Source organism: Camarhynchus parvulus, chromosome 6 (genome assembly GCF_901933205.1).
Source record: "Camarhynchus parvulus chromosome 6, STF_HiC, whole genome shotgun sequence".
Taxonomy (NCBI): domain Eukaryota; kingdom Metazoa; phylum Chordata; class Aves; order Passeriformes; family Thraupidae; genus Camarhynchus; species Camarhynchus parvulus.
In genome coordinates, this window is record NC_044576.1 from 20,549,421 (window position 1) to 20,572,544 (window position 23,124).

At 35.2% G+C, this 23,124-nt stretch overlaps 1 protein-coding gene across 3 annotated transcripts in view; it reads left to right on the forward strand.

Moving 5' to 3' along the window:
* LOC115905232 (heparan sulfate glucosamine 3-O-sulfotransferase 1-like) overlaps positions 1-23,124 on the forward strand; it is a 40,183-nt gene that overhangs the window by 8,490 nt on the left and 8,569 nt on the right. The window contains exon 1 of one of the 3 annotated variants that reach the window (XM_030951379.1): positions 11,480-11,575. The exons of the other annotated variants lie outside the window; for them this stretch is intronic. The gene's annotated coding sequence lies outside the window, so the exon portion shown is untranslated. Of the gene's footprint in view, positions 1-11,479; positions 11,576-23,124 lie in introns of those variants that run through there. 3 annotated transcript variants of the gene reach the window in all.

Consider the following 23,124-nt stretch of genomic DNA (forward strand, 5'->3'; position numbering starts at 1 on the left):
TTCTTATCTTAGCTCTAAGTTTCTGGATCCTAAAGTAAGATTCTTGCCTATACACTGCAAACACTCCTGACAGCTTAGGCCTCTTTAGCAAGTTAGAGAGCCGAACACTTGTGTTGTTTTCACTCTTTTTTTAAAATCCCTCTTCTGCAAAATTATGGAAGTTTAGGACAGTTATTTCAATGGTTAATGGCTGGCTTTTTATGCTTGCAACTTTATCTCCTTTATCCCGAGGGTATAAATAGTGCCAGTGATATAAAACCAAAGTTTCGAAACGAAATTTATCTTGAAAAGAGAACTGTTATGATAATTATGCATAGAGCTTTAGAAAATGGAAATAATATAAATCTTCACTAAATGGTCATTACTCAAAGTTAGATAATCTGGTATTCTAAAAAGAACACTGTATCATTCTTCTTTTGAATCCTTGTGTGGTCACAGGCACGGAACGTGGTGCTGTAATACTCCAAGGAATTGTTCTACTTTGCCTCTATAGGGAAGCACTTTCCTTTCATCAAATGGAAGCCAGTAGAAATACACGAGCATCGAACAGGGCTCTCTGTAGCCTGCTGGGAGATATTTAAATTTGTGCTAGCTTGCACTAGAAGGAAATGCTGTTAAAGCATTTTGTTTTGTTTCTTTAAGAACTCTAATATTCAGTGTGTAAAATTGCCATTAAAAAAAAAAATCAGATTATATTGTATATACTGATTAAGGCAATTAACTGTTCAGCCAATTGTGGAATAATACCATAAATGTTTTAACATGTTTATTCCTGTACAAGCTCATAATATTACTTTATACTATAAATAAAATATATGGGCTACTCTATTGTTTCTACTTTACTTTTTGTGATCTCATTTAGTAAATGGAAATAATCATATATATGTGTGCGTGTGTGTGTGTATATATATGGAAGGAAATAGTGATATAGGTCTTAAATTGCAAGGATTGTTTCAGTTAAGATGATTTCCCATTTATCTATGAATGATTCCTTGCTAAAAAGGTTAAGAAAAAGAAGAATGTTCAAATTACAGAGTATTTTTTTAAATTATGAGTAAAAAAATATCAGTTGTCTCTGCGTATGGTGTATTATATGTGCATTAGTATTTTGACACATTCTCTGTCTGTTCAGCCGTGTGCTGTTGATCCTGGTCCCGTGAAATGTGTTATTTGTGCATAGCTATTAATAGCAATAGTTACTTTAAAATTTTTGTTTTGTAGATTTTTTTTGTTGTGGATAGAAAGATTAAATTTATTTTTTCAATCTTGTTATAATCTCATTTTCTTAAACAGATGGAGCAACCAAGCCTATACTGTGAGTTGTTACATAGGAAGCTTTGGGTAAGATTCAGAATTAAGTTTTGGGTTTGTAGCTATTGAATGAGACATTTTCAGTATGAGAATGTACTCCATGTCCAGTGGTTTCAATGTATTGAGGTATAATTGAGGTGAGTTTGTTCTTAGCACTTTAAAATGTACTTATGTCAGGCATGCAGAAATTTTAGGTATTGACATAGGGTTGGTGAGAAACTTTTAGAGGGAATGTACCTGTCCACACACTATTTCAGCATAATATTACCTGAGAAAATGCTGATTATGTTTAATAGAATTACTCTCATCCTACTCCTAACTAAGTTTAAGAGAACTACAGGTTTCAGGAAGCTGAGTTGTAGGACAGAGCTTACCATGCTGGCAGCAGGATATCTGTATAAGTAGTGGAGTTTGGTTCACCTAACTTAATAGAACTTTTTCTTTTTTTTAACAAAGAGCTAGGGCAAAACTTCTTTCCCTTTCTACAAATGACCTGAGGAATTTTACTTCCTAAACGAACTAATTTATTGTACTACTGGAGCTTCAGGATTCCTCAGAATACAAATTCTACCTTCCAGTTAGTTAGATAAGTATCCAAGTATGAAATAATTTCATCTTGACCTTTTAATATCTAACTTATTTGAATTTTGCCTCTGAGTAAATACCTACTTACCTTTAATACATTCCTGTTTCATGGGGAATGGCTCTGAAAAGTGATTACCATCAAATTGTTAAGGTAATAAGGAAAACATTTTCCCTATTTGAAGTTTTATACATTAGTTTCTTCCTATTTAATGCCAAGAGCATGGGTTTAGGAAGGCTGAGTGAAATGGGAGGAGCTATAAATGGTTTTCCTCCAAGATAACTAGACAATCCTTTCAAAGTTAAACTGAACTAATAATTTTAAAATTTTAATAATTTTTAAATCTTATTAATTCAATAAGTATATAACACTTCTCTCTTCTCTCCATTCAGTGTATTTTACTGAATGGCCATTATATTTTTTAAGAAATACCTGTACACACAAATCAATATTTTAGATTTAATTTGGCCTAATATTCCAGAGTTTTCTTATATTGATGTGACCTCAGATCCTAGCTGGCAAAGTAAGGTGTACTCTGTGTGATTGTCTGAGAGTAGCTACCTCATGTGCTCAAGTCGTAGACCCATCCAGTGAAAATGCAGACAAGTTAAAAATACTGCTGTACTTTCTTGCCAAATAGATTTCATCTGCTGCATGTGAAACTGTTATTTTGTAGAGAGTAAATAGAATATAATAAAAAAAATAGAATAGAAAAATTAAATAGAATACAATAAAAAAAATCATGTACTGTTCTTTCTGGGGGTAACAGAGGATATGAAACACATTGAACAATAGGGTGGAAAGATAAATGCTCCTGTTTTAATGCAGCCTAGGTAAGAGGAATGCCTGGGATTAATCTAGTGGTAAATTACTTTCTATCCTATACTCATAATCTGTGCTTATTGGACTTGTTATTGTGTGGTAATCCAATTTCTCCGTATGACACCTGTGTAAAAGAGAACTGTCTTTGCCTGCAGAGACCAGTGCCATCTATTTTCCTGATCATCTCTTTCACAGACCAGAAAGTGATTGTACACTGCACTGCATTTCTAAGTACAGCCTTCTTTGCCCTTCATTTGATATTCTTTGATTCTTCATTTGGCACAGAAAACTCAAGAACCGAGTCTGTTTTGATCTACTGGGCTTGATATTATAGGTGAGGCTCAGATTGGCTGTCAGTGGAAAAGCTGAGTTTTTTGCTCTGAATACCCAACAGTTGGCCAGCAGCTGTATGTGGAAAGGGCTCAACTGTAGAGCCTTGTTGTAAAAAGCCAGTGTTTTATCATCCATATAATTGGTGTCTGAAATCCATCTGCAGCCAAGTGTTAGCAGATCGCTCAGGTTAAAAATTAACAATCTCTAGCAGTGATAGCCAATTCCTGGAGAAAACCAAGGATGCTAGAGGAATTAGCCACTGTCTTTTATTTAAGAAGCTTGACAACAAAGGTATGTTACTCAGTAAAATAGAATACATGCAGCTGAGGGGTTTTGCTGAATTAAACCTTAGAAGAAATGAGAAAATGGCACAGAAGTGAAAAATGAAGAAAATGCTCATAATCTTCTGCAAATGACTACTTGAAGTGTGAATTCAGACACTGCTTTGTGAGTGTTTTTAAATGGAATGGTAGATGAAGGAAAATAGTAAGGAACAGAAAACTTACTTGCTTGTGATTTGTTATGCTAAGAAAAGCAGAAATTTACCTCTGTAAATAAGCAAGATTGCACCAGACACCAAGTTCCATCATCTGTTTCTTTTCATAATCAGAAAAAACTTGGAGAATTTTGTAATTTTATATAGCTGTCTAGGTCAGCTGTAGTTGAGTTGATTCCACCTTTAGCAAGAACCAACTCTTTTCATGCTAAAATAATCAAGAAAAGAATGGAAAAGACAGGTCCATCATTCTTTGAATCATTCCATCTCTGATCTGTGTAATTGGCCCAAGGGATTGCTAGAGAACTTCAGTTTTCTCATTTATATTTTTTAGAGCACTTTAGTCTTCTAGCTGGGGAAGGAGTTATTAAATCTGCACAGTGCACTCTAACTCACTTCTGAAAGACTTGCACCTGCTTCCACTGAAATGTCTGAGAAGCCAGACAGGGTATTGGATGTGGAGAGGCCTGAGCACACTTCTTGCCCCTGACTTGTGAAACAACTGTTGAGCAACACAGCTATAATTGTTGAAACCAAGCCTGGTCATGTTGGAACTGGAAAGAGATTAATTCTTCTAGAATGGAATGTTGATTTTCTTTATGCTGTGGGTAATACAGGTTTTTTTATCCATGCTTGCTTAAAAGTATGAGAACCTGTAATCTGCAGCATGTGCAGTGTGCAAGATGATAGAATCTACCAAAAAGTGTTATTTCCTGCACTATTTTGTCTCTTGCTGTATGTGTGAAGTTTGTTACAGAATTAGCATTTAGCATTTCTTTCTCTTACCTACCTCTACTTTAAGACCTTTTTTTCTTATTCCCATACAGTGTGTTATTTGTGGTCATACTGTGTGTATTTCTAGAAGATGGATGATGTTCTGTTTGGATTTTTGTTGTTGTTGTTGTTTAACAGTGGTAGTGCTAGCTCTGACCTTATTCTGTTCCTTTAAAATGAATTGTGGATACTTTTGTGAATACTTCTGTAAACACTTCACAGATTATAGACTCATACAATAAATTCAGGTTGGAAGATACCTCAGGAGGTATCTTGGTCCAGCCTTCTGCTCAAGAAGTGTTGAAATCAAACCAGGTTACTCAGGGTTTTCCCAGTTTGGTCTGGAAAACATCTAAGGACATAGACATTACCACCTCCTGGGACAACTTGTTCCCATGCCTGCCTGTCCTTGGAAAAAAAAACATTTTTCTTTATGGGCATCTTTCCTTCAATTTTGTTTTGTAAACATATTTTTAGAAACAACAACAAGACCAAAAAAAAATCTATGAATACAATAAAATCATTAGTTCAGTTTTCTCTGTATCTTATCATCTGGCTTAATTATTATTATACCTGCAACTAGGTCTAAAGAATGCTTTAATTCTATCTCATCTTTAAAAATATAAAGTTTAAAGTCTCTCCTAGAGTCATAATTTGTTTTTTGTATTTTAGGATTTGTTTTCAGGAGAACTGAAGAAACATACATGTATAAACTCATATTACAGATATATCTTCCTTCATATTAACACTGTGTTAAATTTTGACATATTGCTTTCTGTTTCAAATAGATCATAAAAAATGTTTTAAAATAGCTTATATTGGTTTTAGTTCAGCCCTCTTTTCCTTAGATTATCTTTTTGGGACACTGGGTACAGCTTCAGGCAACACTTTTTGCCATTTGATTATTGGTAGCAGAGCAATGAAACTGAAAATGGATTTCTAAAACTGAATATCAGGAAGGACAGTGTAGGGCATGGATATAAAGTAGTACAGAGTACCTGGTAGCTGCTGATGTTTATGTGCCTGAGCTGTTGGGGGTGCTTAAAACTGACACAGCACATTGAGATTTATCAGATTGATAACCATGAGTTCCACAGACGTGCTGTGGGCTAACAGAGACACGGTAAAGTCTTGTCAGGAATGAAGTGTTGTGGCTGTAATTGTAACAGACAGTGATCCCTACCAGTTCTACAAGTAAATAAATATATAAGCTTCCTATAATGAGCCTTTTTGACAGCCTGTAATGTATGTATGTAGGCTCTTTTTCCTTGTCTGATAAATAGAAATTTTTAAGTATTCTGAGTTTTTGGGTTTTATTCTTTATTCTTCAGAAAAAGGACCTACATTAAAGGTATCACAAGCACATCCATTTTCTGAGATACTTCACCAAGTGATCTGTTTTGTAACATTGTACTTAGAACAAGGCAATCTATAACTTCAGGCACATAGCTAATTTTGAATAAAAACATTGCTGCTAAAAAGATTTCATATCAGTGGTGTTAAAGAGCAGTGCTTATTGTTTCAATAAACAAGGCTACCCTTTAGACACTACACAGTAATCTTTCATTTGTATTTATATATACACCTTCAACTTTCAAATTAAAATCTAGTTGATAGTACTTGATGAACGCATTGGTTTTACTACAGACTGAAATATTTTGCAATGGCTCAGAGCAGGCCTAACAAAAAGGTCACATGTGCTTTAATTGCACATTCTTCAATCCTAATCTACAAGTTTCCTTTTTCTTCGTTTCCTCCCATTTATGGTGACTGTCTAGCTACTACTGTGGCACAAGTGCATTTTAAAGATAGTTATTATCAATTATAATAAATTTATAAAGCAACAATAATTAAAAATATTGACTCGTTATTATAAAGTAACAAGAGTGACTATTTTTAACATCTTCACTCACACCTGTACCTCTTGTTTGTTGTTTTGAACCCCTGAATATGTGCCACAGAATAGATTATAAACTAAGGCTATTTTTACTGGAGGTATCCATATTGCACATGGTTAGAGTTGTAGAGTATGGTATTTTAATGAGCCAGATGTAGAGGTTTTTCAGCTGTTCCCAGAAACTTCTGCTGCTTTTACCTGCTCTCATAACTTTGATCTCTGATTAAATTTAAATAATACTAACAGTTGTTTTCTGAAATTCTTGCTGCTTTATAATTGTTTCTAAGAGCATCAAAGACTAGACTGAAATTTATATTCTTTTAACTTAATGAAATGTTGTTTTATGCAGAATACTAAGCATAACCTTCATGATCAGAGTGTGCATATGGAACAACTCAGTAAAATAAACTGTAGGAAAGAACCTGCACACACAGAGAGATTCATGTGTAGGATTCATTGAAGATGGTGCTGGTGAACTTCGCAGTTTGTTGTGAGAAGATGTGGCAACTTCATGTGTATCTGCCTATGCTGCTGTGATTGTAGCTCTAACTCTTGAGGGCTGTTTTGTTTATAAACTGTATCTTACCCTAGCAGAAGATGTCAGCTTTCAGCAAGCCAAGATGTAGAAGGCAAGTGCAATCCCAAACTGTCCCCTGAGGCACTGCTGTCTGATAGCTATACAAAAACAGCTCTTGAATAACTAAAATGGAGGTGTTTTGTATTTTTTAAAAATACATTTGTCTTTATGCTCATTATTAATACTTTTTGTCTTTTGCCTAGCAGTTGGTTTTGGATTGGATTGGATTGGATTGTTTTGCTTGGAGTTTTTTTGGGGGATTGGTTTAGGTTTTCTTAATGCTCCAGAAAGTTCCATATTTAATCAAATACAAGGAATGCCATGTCTTCAGGGCAGATACACAGCAAGGTGAGACCTAAAGCCAACCTGTGTTTGATTAATTCTATGCTAATGAATAAGAATATGGTAATTTACCTGTAAAGACTTTTTCTGTTTAACTATATTCATTTCTTGAGAATGCCTATGGTGACCTTTTAGCAATGTCCAAGTTCATGTTGAGCATCTGGCTCTTCTTTATGATTCAAGTGTTTGATATATTAATTTTTTAATAGAATCTTACGTGGATTAGATTATCCAACCTTTTTAAAACTTCCTTTCTACTTCTTTCAGGGAAAATCCAGAGAAAGAGATGCTGATGCTTTGATATCTGGTTCTTCTTCCTTTTCTTTTTCTTAATTATGTTTCTGCAACCATCTGTTCTTTTTAATCTAGTTTGACGCCAGAAGGTTCTTACTCAGGGCAGAACTAGCTTCACAGACAATACTGTGTCATCCTTGCATCATCATAGACAGAATTGGATTTTTGCACAGGAGTAACATTTGCGCAGAAGTCTCCAACTGAAAAAAAAAGGGTACTGGTGGCTTTCTTGTGACCTTTTTTCCATTGAAGTGTTTCTTAAAAGCATGCTTAGTAAAATCCTGATATTTAATAAGTAGCAGTTCATACTGAAAAAAGCTCAAAGACTTTTTATTCTTTGTTCTCCAATGCAGAATTTCATGTGTGAGGCTACTCATGCACTGACAGCACTGCCTGCTGTGACATTTTCTGATTATTAGTGATTATTGGCAGCACTTTGCAAGTATTCCACAGCAGAAAATACTTCATTATAGGTGCAGCCAAAATCTCAGTCAAGAACTGCATTTCAAAGAATAGATACCAATGAAGTGATAAAAAACAAACCACAACACAAAAAAACCAAACCAAGAAAAACATGAAAATTGTCAGGACTCGGGGATGACTTTTCAGTATAACATCATGAAATTGAAATTTAGAGGCTTTCTAACTCTTTGGGCTACTTTACTTAAAAATGTTGGTGGTTTATTTTTCTAATGTATTTTTCACTGTGCCTCAATTTTGATTCTTTATTTATAATAATGAAGATAATTCTTTTGTGAATTATCTCTAGAGAGTTTAATAGCTCAACCTCATTTGCTATTAAGAAACTAAAAGAAAAATGGCCAAAGGTCAGGGAAAGAATATCAGTCTTTAAAATTAAATCTTATATATATATATATATATATATATATATATACATATATTCTGAAGCCATTTTTCCCCCTTACTATCTGGGCAGAGGATCTTTAGTTTGTCTCTAATAAGATAAAAAGGGCTTCAAAATAAAGTCTGTCTAGTTTTCAAAGTATTCAAAGTATTTTCTTCAAAAGCAGGTTTTCAATAACACTATCAGATGTTTTTCCTTGCAGAAGTTTATTACTGAAGTTATGCTGAGCAGAGTAGCCATGAAGAGCACTGCAGAGTGTCCAGGCAGGAGAGCTGCTGCTCCCCTGCAACACCCACAGGGACATCCCTGCTCACAGTGACAGGGGCACCACAGTCACTGCCCAAAAACTGCCTGCTCCAGGCTGGGGGCTTCTCTGCCTTGGTTCCTCACCAGGAACACTCCTTTGGAACACAACAAAATTGCAAAAGGCGCTTTTTTTTTTCCGATTATGTAGAATGTCTATTTTTAGAGAAGATAGATATAAAGCATAGGTGGACAAGAACTGAAAACTTGCAATTGCAAACTAGATATAATTAAACATTTATTGTATTTTATTTGAAGAATTTGAGCATGGCTTGTAAATGCTTAAAAATATGCTGGGATATGATAGTGTTCCTTGTGGAGTGGATTTTTGCTCTGTGGGAAGAGGCCTTTCAGTCATCTCTGGTAGTTGCACTAATGTTTTTGCCATCCTGAGGTTTCTGTCAGAAAAGGTTCACTTTTACTGGTGTGTTCTATTTCATTACAAGATTTGGTTACCAGCCCCTCCAGATTTGTCTTCCCTGCACACAAGGGGCATAACATAAGAGTGAGATCTCAAGGAAACGAATATTTTAGGGGTTATTTTACTTACTGTATTGCAATGTGTCCTGGAATTCAAGACTGGGACCACTGGGTGGGGCTGTACAAATGCCAAAGACTTCTGCCTACGAGTTTGTAATACAAGCATGAGCTAAGAGACAGCAGATGGATACAAACCAAGAAGGAGGAGTAATACAAGGCAGCAGTAAGATGCGAGATAATAATCATTCAGCAAAGAAGCAACTGGCTTTTGAAGGTCAAGGAAGTAAAGAATTGAAACAGAGCCATGAAGTGGCTTTGCTGATGCTTTCTAGGATGTTTTGTGTGCAAAGAGCACCAGCTGTGCAATCCTCCTGCAAGCGCAGCAATGGGCAGCGGACAGGAGGGACAGCTAGATGATGAAAGATGTCAACACAAAAGGATTGATTATGAACCACTGAAGAAAATCAGGAGAAGCAGGAGACTATACAGATTTTTGGCCTATATTGGGATTACTTCAAATCCTTTCAATTTTCCTTCTCTTAAAGAATTTTGTTGTAGAACATCAGGGTTAAAGCATTCATCCTACATGCAGTACATTATAGTTTATCAGAAGAGTTACATGTTAATCTGACAAAGTAATTTCTGTTATCTTTCAGTTCCAGTAACTACAGAATCCAAATGATTTAAAGATTGAAGTCTTCTGAGAATAAATCTGATTCTTTCCTTTTGTGTGTCAGGTTGCTGAAAATTTCACTCTGAATGGCTGCTGCCATGCTTAATTAGCAAGCAGATCATAAGTGAAACTGCTTCTTCACCAACTGTGACCAGCAGGTATTGACAAGAAAGCCATGTAAACTCTACAAATGACTGCTGGTGTGCTTAAACCAGCAGAAAAATATGTTCACTTCAATGTCCCTGGGGCATTTAGCTTTGTATTAGACAGCAGCTTTTACTGGAAATGTGAGCACAGGGCTTGTGAACTTGCAAAAATCTATAATGTTCCAGCTGTTTGAAAAGGTCCCCACACACTTACTGGTACAATGTTGTCAATATTTAACTTAGTAAGTTCAAAACTTTTCTTCTAGGGGATATAAAATCAGAAAAGAGATTGTCCATTTTTCCACTTTTAAAAATTGTTTTTGATCTATTTTTGTTACTCTTTTTTTTTCCAGATACTGGGACTAAAGTCTTAAAGCTGTCCTTTTCCCTTAACTGCAAGATCTTTTGCTCTCTTCCACCATGAAAATTTTAACTTGTTTAGCAAAATTATTCTCACAAAGGAGAAAAAAATACAACCTTGCAGGAAAAAAGTAAGAAGCCTTAGTTAATGTGTATTAAATTCTGGAAAGAGTTGTTGCCTTTGCAAGTAAAATCCTGCTGGGTTTTATGTTGTTAGGAGAGAATTAATTCTTCATCCTCACTGCGACCAACAGGGATTCCCAGCTCCTGCTTGTGAATAAACTGTAATATTGACCCTTCAGTGCCAGTCAGGATGCAGACAGGTGTCAAGAGCCATCTGGCTTGGCCTGACCAGAGAGTCCTCATTTGTGAAGGTGCTAATTTCTTTATCATTAGAACCTTTGGCTTCAACAGACCTAGACACCTGGGAATAGTTTGCATTAGAAATTTGTATTAATCCACAGTCTACCCAGAGGGGATGTGTGTATATTTATATATAGGTACATGAAAATGTGTGTCCTTCTGTTTCAAAATAATATGAAAGTAAGATAAATTTATTTAAAATATACTATTGGAGAATTGGAGAATTCAATGCATTTGTAGCTTGATTAGTTGTGAAATTCTCTAATTTACTAATTTAAATTCTCTAATTTACTAATTTAGGAGCACTTGTGATCAGTTACGCAGAATTTCTCTTTTTGTAGAATTGGAATCCAACGTACATTTTATATCCCTAGTCATGGAGATATATGCGCATAGTCATTATGTGCATGAATTCAAGAGTGCCATATAGTGGATTAAAACTGGAAATAATTAATCTTGCAGACCAGTGTCAGTAAGGACTTTTGCTATCCTTGAATAGTAGCTGCAATTTTTAACAATATTTTTGTAGATTGCCTAAGGAAGCGATGTGTTTTCCATCACTGGAAATTTTACAAGATCAGGTTATGCAAACATCTGTCAAGAATGGTTTCAGTATACTGATCGAGCCTTGGGGCTGAGTGGCAAACTGAGTGACCTCTTGAGGTCCCTTCCACCTCAGTGCTCTGTGACTCTGTGGACTGTGATGCCACAAATTGCAGATATGTATATAGAAGTTACCCACTTAGAAAAGTTTATTTCTACTATTTTATCCCACCCCCAAGTAGAAAAGAAAGGAGAATGGTTCCTAATTAATTATGGAAATTTTTGCAATTTAATCAGATTATTCATTTTGAGATGGTGGTCTGCCTTGAGACTAAATGGAAGGAAAACAAAAGCAAAGCAACACAGATGAAGACTTCGAATTTGCTAAAGCAACCTTTCTTATTTAAACGATGGTATGTTTAGCAGTGTTTTTAGCCTTTACTAACAGGTGATACAAATCACATGCTAATTCAGACTGTTCTGTGCAGTTCAAAATGTGCATTTTTAGCCTTTCACTGTCTGTTGTTAACAGGACTGAAATTGTCCTGGTGATGCAATGAGGGTAGATTTACCTTCAGGAGCCTTCAAAACTATAGATGCCAGCAGATGGCAACAATGTTCATGCCTCTGCAGCTACGCCTGCAATTTCTTATCAACTTCCCAATCTGAAAAACTGAAATCCCAAGGGAGGTGTTAATTAAAGTGGAGTTGGAGAAGTATTCTGGATAGAAAAGCTGGGTAAAGAGGAGAGGACCAAGTGCTACTCTTGAAGTGGTCTGGTCTAATGGCAAATTAGGTCTGAGCCAGACTAATCAAGTGCTTGACTGTTGCCCCTGAGCCCAGACTAGTGTCTTAATAGCAGCCCTTCAAACACAGCTTAATGACATGGCTCTTCTGTTAAATATTTAAGTGTTTCAGTTTTCGTGTTCTGTAGAAGGAGCATCAATTGGGAAAATTCAGAATGTAAGTGGCTTTGCAGTAATCTTCAGTCCATGTTGTAGGTACAGCTTAGAAGTTATGAGAAACACAACATGGCTTTTTATTACAAGCAAAGCTAAGCCTGCTAGAATTAACTGAAATTAAATGTCTTATGGAAGTGAAGCAGTAGTTGTGCTGGTAGAACAGAACTGAAGTTTCTTGAGTCTTGAACAGTGCCTTATGATTAAGTCATCTTTCAAGCTTAATAACAATTTGTGCATATGCATGTCAGTGTTTGCTCTTTGTTGTTCAATTGAAGTAATTTATTTTAATTTATTTAATTGGTTTTATTTTGGGTTTAATTTACTGAGTTCTTTTTTTTTTAAGTTAACATTATTTCATATTGTTATGTAATATTTCTGTCATTAAAATACATGTCTACTATTAAACATCAGCTCTTGAGAATGTTCTTTAAATACTACCATCCAATAATAGACTGAAAGTTTTAGGGTTTTGAAACTGACCCATTTTTAGAAGTTTTTGCAACATTCGCAGATTCAGAATACAAACAGCTACACCATTTATAGAACACTCATTAAAAATGAAGTAGCAATTTAGTACAGGAATAATTAAGAGATCAGTGAAAGTCCCTGCAGCCTGGGACTAAAGCATTGCCTTTATTTGCCATAGTACTTAAATTTTTTCATCAGTAAGATTAAATACTGGTAAAATGAAGGTAACATAAGCTGTTATTTACCTCAGATGGCCACGCATGGTTAATTTTCTTATTCTGAGTAGACATATTAAAATAATAAGTGCTGATAATGTAAGCACATGTGCAAATATCCACTTTCAAAGTAACAGTGGGATAAAATACTTTCTCTTGCCTTGAAAAATATTTAGCACACATATTTTGAAGTACTTACTAATTATATATGCTTCTATTCTTAGCTGTTTGGTGTAGTTATTATCAGGTGATATGTACCTGACTGTCCTTGTTAATATGGGCTGTATTTGTAGAAGTCTTGTACTTGGAAATCTTGTATATTAAAGGTTGTTTATGTATTAGGGATGCATTTTAATATTAATTTAGACGGGATGCATTCAGTTTCACTGGAATTTCTAAAAAAGGTTTCCCTATGTTTCCATACCTATGGAGTCTTGAAATGTTTTGTGTCAGAATCTAATTTTTAGAGAAAATTACTTGTTTGAGCCTTTTATTCTATTTTTTTTTGTTGTTGTTCTCCTTGGTCATTTGTCACAGTTAATCAAGTATTTAAGAATGTGTGAGCATTTCCAGTGAATTTAGAAAGGGAGCTGTTTACATAAACCTTAAGATTTATTCTTGCTGAAGTGAAGTTCAAGTACCAGATACAACGATCTAGTTAAAATATCTCAGGACTTGATGTGGGAGATCTGCCAACTGAAGGAGATGTTGCTGAAATTGCAGCATGATATTGGAAAAAAAATATATATATTGCCTGGTTTTCTTTGATTACAAAATAATGTAAGCAAACACTTTTAGACTGAAATATGGTGCTTTTTACCCCAAGGAATTTTAATGTGTGCCTAAATTCAAGAACACGATTAAGAGAGCTTTATTTGATATCTCTGTTCAGTCATGTCTTGAATAGAGAGAAAAATGAAAATATAGTTCTTAAATTTAGCTGAGATACTGACAACTGATTTTCCAGAAATAACTGCTCAGTGTCAGAGAGGTTGCATAGCCTTAACCAAATAATAAAATGTCAGGTGTAAAACCTTATTGGTTTATTAACATTTAACCCATTCTTATGAACTGTTCCAAAGCTTTTAAACTGAGTACAAATAATTCCCACTGGCAGGTGGGGTTTGTATTCTTTGCTTATTGTAGAGGAGGTTTATTGCAAAAACATGAGCAGATCTCAGCAAGTGAACTGATGCTTTCATCTAGGCCACTTCCAAAGCAGTGTATTGGCATATTGAACTGTGTGGTTGGTTTTAGTCTTGGACTTCAGTAACAAATTAAGATCCTCTAGAATGCAAAAATTTCAATTGACTTGTTCTAGTCCCTTTGATTATATATTAAATACCTCTCTTCAGCTACTTTTGCAATACCTCTTAGAGATTCATTTAGTCTGTTCTAAAAGTCAGATTTTGGCTAAGTCTTCTTACAAGGACACACCAACAAATCAGTATGTAAGAAATTAAGGCAGGCCTGTTACTCCATTATCCAAGAATAACAGACACACAAAGCCCAAAAATACAACATTAAACTACAATAGTGTAGGTTACAAAACAGCTTACAAAGCAACTTTTTAAAGACATAAGACCAGCATTATTTGAAATGCATTAGAACAGGAAAATTTATACAGGAAAATTTACAGCTGATATTAAATTATTTAGAATAGGAGGTATGAAAACAAACTGCAAAGAAGTACCTCAGTGATACTGAGTGATAAAGTGACAAGTGAAATTCACTGTAAATAAATTCAAAGTGGTTCTCAAAGGGTAAAAAAATTATAAATTTGTGCACAAGAATGGACTTCAAACTGACAATTATTTTTTAAGAACCTCACTGTGAGATTATCTATTCACAGTGTATTCGCTGTGAGCTATGAAAATAGTAGCAGCAAAGAAAAGAAAATTTAATAGTACACATTTTTAGAAAGAAATAGAATAAATTAGAAAACATCATGGTTACAAGCAGTGTCACAGCGCTGCACCTGCATCTTGAATAGGTAAAGAGAGAATGGGTTGGATGAGTAAAGGATGATTAAATAAATCTTTTAAACAAGGAACAGGTAGAACTACAAGCTTTCAGTCTGGGAAGAAGAAAACAGAAGGAGGCTATGGCAAGTTTATTAACTCAGGAGTGGTGAGTAAATAGATAATGAGTGATTGTGTACTGGCTCTTTACTGCAAGGACGTTGGGCATTAGGTGAAACTAGCAGGTGGTGTGTTTGAGTTGAAGCAAAGGAAGTATTTTTTCAGTTTCCCATAGTTACACCATGGAACTCCTCGACACAAGCTGTGTTAACAATCACTCAAAAAGTAGTAAGATTTACAGAATTACTGATGTTGTTCATGAAGGACTATAAAGCTCATACTTCTGTTTCAGAGAGCCACTGGAGCTCAGACTCATGGGAGCCCAGGAAAGTGTGCTTGGAAAAATCACTGCCTGTTTGCCTTGGGTTTGTACAGTCCCTCAAGTGTCCCTGAAGGGCCACTGCTGGCGAGGGGATACAAGACAAGTAAACGCTTGGTTCAACCAAGTAAAGGCTGTCTGAGATGAAGCTTAACAAAGGTTTCAGTTAAAAACACTGCTGAGATGCAAGCATGCTTCGATTTTCTTGTAGCTTCAGAGATGGAAAGCTGGCTTTGTCTCTTCTATGTTTGTTTTAATTTTACTTAATCTGAAATTAACATCTCCATTGAGATGAATGGGATGGATTTATAAATGTTTGTTGTTTGTCACATGAAATTATGTTCCTTTCATGGCTAATTATATTTTAATTTTCTCACTGCATGTATTCATATCTCATTTTCTTCATTTAATCACACATAAACTCTTGCCTTGTATTTAACTCCTGTACTTTCTTTTTAATACGTTTTGAATGAAAGTTGTGCTGAGGAGTTCAGTGTTTATTGGCAAAAAGCAACATCAGACTGCCAATCTTAAAGCACAAAAAACCCAGTAGGTGGTTTCTTTTATTAATTACTTGGGTTATGGAGGAGACAAGGGTGACTTCAAGACAGGGTTCAAGCATACTGGAGAACAAAACTGCGTCAAAATGCTGTTGCTATCTCCAAGAAAAGGTTTGCATAAAATAAGCTGCAGTTTAATAGAAACAAGTATAAATAGAAAATAAGATAAATGTTTGACTGTACAAATCCCAAGTGCGGAGCTTTTGCCTAGATAAGAGTTCTCCCCTGAAGAATTTCATGTGATTTGATGGATTAGAAATCGTTCAAGGATATATGCCACCTCCAAGCAAAAAAGCAGGAAAAATGGAAGGAGTATTTGCATGGTCCATAATCTTGTTATTCTCTGTGTTAGTGGAGTGTGATCTGAGTAACGAGGCCTAGAATTTGGTGTCTTGATTGAATATGAAGCAACAGAAAATTTAGCAATCAGTGAGAATGGCCCAAGTCTAGAACGCATGACTCACAATATGAAATTAAATGAACTGAGATTGTTATCACATGACCTCTTGAGTTTAATCATTTAATCATGTTACTTTGTGCCCTGGCATCTATTAAACCAGTTCCTAAATTCCTAACTGTCTCTGTTAGCTTGCTTCAATTTTATATTTGCAGCCTTTTCCCCTCTGGAATGAGACTCCAGTCTGGCATGCTGCTCTGGTTTTCCTTGGCCTCTATAGATCCAGGTTTGCTTGTACTTTCAGTGTCAATGTCAGACTGTATGCTCTGATTGTATATTTCCTAGTCTTTACTAAATTAGTGAAAAGGCAAAAGTTGGGCTTTGAGATTAAGAGTGGAAACTATGCTCATTTAGTCTGAAATGGAGATTTTTTCTCTCTCCCTCTTTCCACAGAACTCAATAAACAAACACATCCAAATGCATTTAAAATTATTTAGACTTTATTGATATGAAATTTCTTTGAAAAGTATCTTTAGTAAGTTGCTACATATTTCTGTATGACATACCTCTGAGGTATTATGAAGGTAGAAATGCAGTTTTCTCAAACTGATCTCTGTTTCAGCTGAAGTTCTTGTAAAATCCACTTTTATAGTAGATTTTTTATATAAGAAATTCAATACTGTATTTTGAAATACAATTTAAAATGTCCTTTTTCTTTGTTGGTGGTTGCTTTCTTTTTGTTTGCATTATATAGATCTGGAGTAACATTTAGTGGCAATGACACTCCTAGATTAATTGTGCGTTGTTCAGAGCGTATAACTTTGTCAGTTTTAATTTCATTGCCTTTTTGTTTCTCTGAAATATGTTTTGTGAACTTGTGAGGGAATGAGCAAGGGTTGTCTTAGTTCATTTATCTTTGACTGCTCAAAGTACATACTCTGCGTTTTTTTGCTATCTCCTTATATTGACAAATTATTTATGCTTGCAATCTTTTGCTGGCAGCCACCTCTGAACTCCCTCTTCCTTTTGAGTGATCGACCAGAATGAAACACGCTGTTCTAGTCACTCTGAACCATTAGTTTACCCAAATGCATTCAAACTGTGCTGTCATTTTCTCTTACTGCTTTTGCATACTAATAATGTGCTGGCCTTTGTCCACTGCTGTGCATCTAACTGAAATTTTCACTGAGATTTTGGGGTGCTACATAAAGAATCCTAAGGGTAGGGCTTTCCAGGATGTCTAAGGGATCTAGGTCCATCTCTAATTTGAAATTCAAATTTCAAATGCATCAGTAACTGAAGCTCCTTGGACTCTGAATCTCTCAGCCAGTGTCTTTTCCTAAAGAGATGTCTGGTGCAAGCTTGTGAATTAACTTGATGTCGAGGATTTCCTGTGCATTCCTGCACTTTGCTTTCTGAGTGATTTTATTGATCCACAATGAATATTTGCTTTTTTACCCTGAAACTAATAGTGAAGTACTTTGTCAGAAGGCCAAATAAACTTTGTCAACCTGTTTTTCACCCCATGCTATTCAGCTTGCATGACCAATGGAACCCAAAAGCAGTGTAAAAATTTTGCTCAGCAAAGTAGGATATGTGTTTGTTCATATGGGAGGGAGGCATAATCTAAACAAATTTATTTAATTTTAGCGTATCATCCGTCCTTTCCATTTTCTTACTAATTTCAGTGTAATTTCTCTCAATTTACATCAATGACCATGATATTTTTGCTGTTGTTCATGGGTTTAAAATATCTTTCAACATGTGGGCTGATATTGTTTGGCGGTTTTTCAGCTCTGTGGAAAATCTCTCCAGAACACCTGGATGTATTTCTAAACATGCATAGTGATTAGATGTTTCCTTTATTACTCAGCTGTAGCAATGCAACTCAGCATTTCAATCTTAAGGAATTAATTTTATGGTTTCCTCCATTTTTGTACCACCTGGACATTTAAGGCGTTTGAATTTGCCTTTGTAATATCACTACAAGGTGAGAAATTCAATTCTGAAAAGCACAAGATGAGGAAGAGAGAGGAATCTTTCAAAATTTTCGTAACTTTGTTATTAAGTAAAAAATACTATGACTGATTTCTCTGGGACTAGAATGAGACCTGCATAAATGATCCTGAAAAATTTCACTCTCAAGGCTTGTCTTCAAGGGGAAATTACTGTGAGAAATCTGAGGTGTAAATTATAAAACACATTAGCTGCTGAACATTAACTCCCCATGCAAATAAAAAGAGTTTGAGTAAGTTGCTCTGTTTGGAAAGCATGTAATCAACTGTAAATTCAAACTCACTCTATCTCACTTTGTTATGGCATAACTGTACAAGGTATATTTGATCCAGTCCCTACAAGAAAATGTGAAACCTGTACTCCAATTAATGCAATTTCCACTTGAATCTACTATAATACCATCCTTAACCACTTTTGCCTCCTTTTGTACCTGTACTATAGCAGAATCTAAATTTTCTTAAAGTTGGATATGTTGTAACAAATCAAGTTCTTCTGCACTTGAACATTTGATCCTGAACATGTTTCCAGTGTACACATATTTATCTATTTGCAATCCACTTTTATGATCTATTTATCAGCATCTGCTGTATTGCTCATAAACCCACATAATTTGAATTCTTTAATCTGTCTATATTATTTTCTATTACTGTCTGTTCTATATTTCTCTGTGTGCTATATATATGTGCGTTTGTATTTGCACAAGTATAGAACCTAATTGTGCTCACCAAAATTATTAACAACCTTTTTTTTTCCTAAAAATGCTCAATTTTTTGCTTTCCATCACTTCCCTTGCTTTCTCCAATCCTCTGCTCTTTCACTACTGGCTTTGTGGTGCATTTACTAGAAGATGGTTTTGTGTTATAATTTAAAGTACTTCACATTCAATTTCTCTTGCATACTCATACATACATGGCACATCATGATATTTTATGAAATAGGTTGGACTTCATGATTTATTTCTCCTGGTACTTTTATATTTGACTGAAATATTTCCAGATCTTGAATGACAGTTATATCAGCTGCGTTTTTTAAATGTCAGAGGAAATAGCTTTATTTTATTACTTTTTTTTTGACACGCTATGCCCTAATTTCTATAATTTTGGTAAGTTCCATAGTATAGGAATCATGATTCTTTCACATTCAGTAATTGAATCCCTTATTTCTCACACACTGACAGATATTGTTTGATCCTAGCATCTTGATTCTGATCTCAAAAATTTGCTCTGAACTGCTTATTATCTATAAACTGAAAGTCACTTTTTCTGTTGACTATAATTCCTCTTAAGGTATTAGTAGTTGTAATAATTTTCCAAGTGTATCCATATCACCTCCCTGGACAGAAAACCTTCCAGGGAAAATTTAACCTTCTCTTAATATTAATGTTCTTTCTGCTTGAAATTGATAGATGCCATTAAGAATAAGTGGGACATGAATGTGAAAATATTTTAGCTAAGAAATATCAAACTACAAATCTAAGATGAAAATTCAGCATTAAAAAAGTGAAATAATCTATACAATTTACAGTTTCTAGAAGAAATACTATCCTCCTTTGAGAGGAAAAGCTATTATCAGTGCTTTAAAACAGAACTGGCATCAATAACCAGTAGCTTACATTGCATACTTGCACTACCTTTTTTAGTATGCTATAAGCAGGAATAACTATTCCATATTTTATAGCTACAAATTAAATTTCAAATCCAGATTTATTTTCCCTTGTGATCACATGAACACTCATAATCAGAATGCAGGAAAAAAATCCTTTATTGTCACGAAATTAAACATTATGTTGCTTTAAAGAGAAGTACACATTTCTCACAAACTGGGCTCAGAGGAAATAGTATTAAGGCTATATTTTCAAAGCACTATATGTGGCACATACTAAATCCTGAGAGCAGGAGGATGGATAATTGTGTAAGTCAATTGGAGATTCCACCAGAGATTCTCTTTCCCTAACTAAATTTCATATTAATCTTTCTGAACTACTGTGTGAATGTGAGGCTTTTTCAAAATATTAAAGTTCTTATAAAATGGTACCAGGTTTGGACACAACACCAACTGCAAAGAGAGAGGCTGCAAATGTCTGCTAGAGAATCTTTACACATACTGGCATATGTTTCTTCCCTCTTGCTGAGTTGGAAAATTGTTGTATCAGTGCCTGAGAACAGGCAACCTTCAGTGGAGTTCTCAGCCATCTTAAAATGCAAAAAAAGCCTCAGGTGCTCAAAATCTTTAAAAAGTGCACCACCATTTATGTAGTGAATTAAGATTCTCTAGTCTCAGCTTCAGCACTATCCAATTCCATCTCCATTTTATTAAAGGAATAAACTCCTATTCTCTGTGGCAAACGGTAGCAGAACATCGGTCTGATTTTATGTGATTTTTGGCAATCTGATGTGAAAGTGTTGGTTTGGTGCTTTTTACTTTCTGGTTTTCATCTATGAATCCCACTGGACTTGTAAATTAACTGGTATTCACATGTTGACATTTGTTCTTCAAAACATTTAAAGTAGCTGCTGAGACACCGATTAAGGATGCTGCAGAAAACCTGCTGGTAATGTCCTGTTAACTCTGCAAAAACTCCAAATGTATTCACAAGGAGAAAAAATGTAGTCAAAACTAAAATGTACAGTGAGACAATGATTTTTTTTTTAAATTACACCATCCATAGGGACTTCCATGGGTATTAATGGGGCAAAGAAACAATGATCAGGATGCAGAAGATGTGTATTTTATGCTTAAAACCACCACATACTAACACCTACACCTTTGCTTTATATAGCAGTGTTGTACTGGTAATAGAGAACAGCAAAAAGAGAAATGAGTACTGATCATCAACTTTTCTTTTTTTTTAATTTCCTGAGGAAAAAAATAAGTGGACTAGAATGGTATAGAATATGTGGCTCATAAGCTATATAGTAAGTGGAAAAAATTAATTGCAGCTAGAACATGGATCTAGGATCACAAAATTGATCACGTCTTCCTACAGAAAAAGTAAAGGTTTTTTGCCAGTTTGGAACTAAAATAACAAAATTTGGTGCTTTGAGGTTTTTTCTCTTTTATTTGAGAAGGAAGGAGACTGAGAGAGAAAATGTAAGATAATGGAGGTACCTGTCTCCTCAATGCTACATTGAAGGATTGGTCCTTGGGGAAATGTCCAGTTGTTGTAGCACAATGAGACCAGTCTGCTGTCAGACTGTGTCTGCTTGCGGAGCTGAAATCAGGGGATTAGAATCAATTAAAGTACATGTGTTGTACAGCCTACCTAGTCTTAAGAGAATGGCTTTGAACATTCTAACCCTTTATTGCTCTAATTAATATGCAGTTAATTATGAGAATATATCAGAGCCCTTCCCTACCTCTGCCTCTTTCTCTGCTATAGGTATTCCTGAGATCTTATCAACTATCTGAATACTGATAAGACCATTCAGATTTGAGGTGAAAAATATGAAAAGGTCATTATAAGATACCTAGGTGCAACAGCTGTTTTCCAAATTGATTCTACATATTCAAATAAAAAATTGCTACTAAAAAATTTTATTATCATAAACAGCAAAACCAGTATTTGAATCTGAGAGCAAATCTTACCATGCTTTTATTTTATGTCCAACCACATCTATTGTAGCTCTTTCTAGTTAAAGTTTCTAATGTGACAAACTCTCACCATTTGTCACAAGTCTCACAAATCTGAAGTCCTAAAGTCCACATCCTGTATGTATGTGGTGGCCCCTAAATATGAGCCATCACCCAACCAATTTTCACCTTAAAGACTTAGGTGAAAATTGACAGGACTTACGGGCGCCAAAAAAATTACTGTAGGCACTCTCAGCCATCAAAGAGCCTTTCTGAGAAGCTGTAACTGATTTGAAATGGTGCAGCACTAAAGGAAAAGTGTGGAGGAGGTGTTTGGGTGCACCGTGGCGCTGAGCTATGGGGCAGAAGTGATGCTGTGTGCTGAGGAGCATGTTCTGCTGGAATTCACTGTGCTGTGGAATGCACTGGTGTAACAACGGAAAGTGGTTTTGTGAGGACACCTTAAATTTGTAGATGCAGAGGATGTTTTTGCACAGGGAAGTCGTCATAACAGTCTGGACTGGTCAGAAAGAAGGAAAGTAATTGCTTTGTTTTCCATTGAACTGTAGGAGTTTTTAACATGTACCTAAATCTTTGGTTGTACTACTGACATGCCTATAGGTTTGGACTGTACATCAAATTTGAAAAATTTGGACTGCAGAGAAGCTTTCCTAAGTTCTGTCTTTCCTAACTAAAAAATGGAAAAGACAGTTAGATAGGACCCTACTAAATCTCAGAAGTCCTGGAGAAAATAATTAGAATTTTGTGGTATTAGATGTCTGCTTTCAGACTCTTAAAAGTGGTGAGTATTCTTTTACTGTACTTTCATGTACTACTTCGGTATTGGAAAAAGGTTTGGTAAGGAGCAAGGATCTGATTTCTGATTTTCCATAGTAGCCAGAAAATAATCTGTCTTTTACTTACTCCATGTTCAGCCTGTCATCTTTGTCTCCCAGTACCAGCCTGAGGAGCAGTGTGAGAGACACAAGTGTTGCACTCAGGGCTGTTATATGTGTTTTATTCCAGTTGTCAGGCATTTCCAAATGTTCCCTAAATTGCTTTCGCTCCTGCATCTCTACAGCTGTCTGCTGGGCTGAATGTGCACATAGCTTGATGATGGATATGTGTTGAAGGCATCAAGCTTCTATTCAAGAAATGTTTTATCTGTTCTGTATTGCAGTGTATTTGCCTTCTTTATTAGCAAGAATTTGCTTACCAGCGGAAGATGCAGTTTTGACCAATATATTTATTTTACTGATATATTTGTATTTATTTTACTAATATATTTATTAATCAGTGTTAAGACTTGGTAAGCAGTTGCTTTCTATGGTCTCTTCAAGTCGTACTTGTTTGTTTACTTTGAGAAAAGATGGA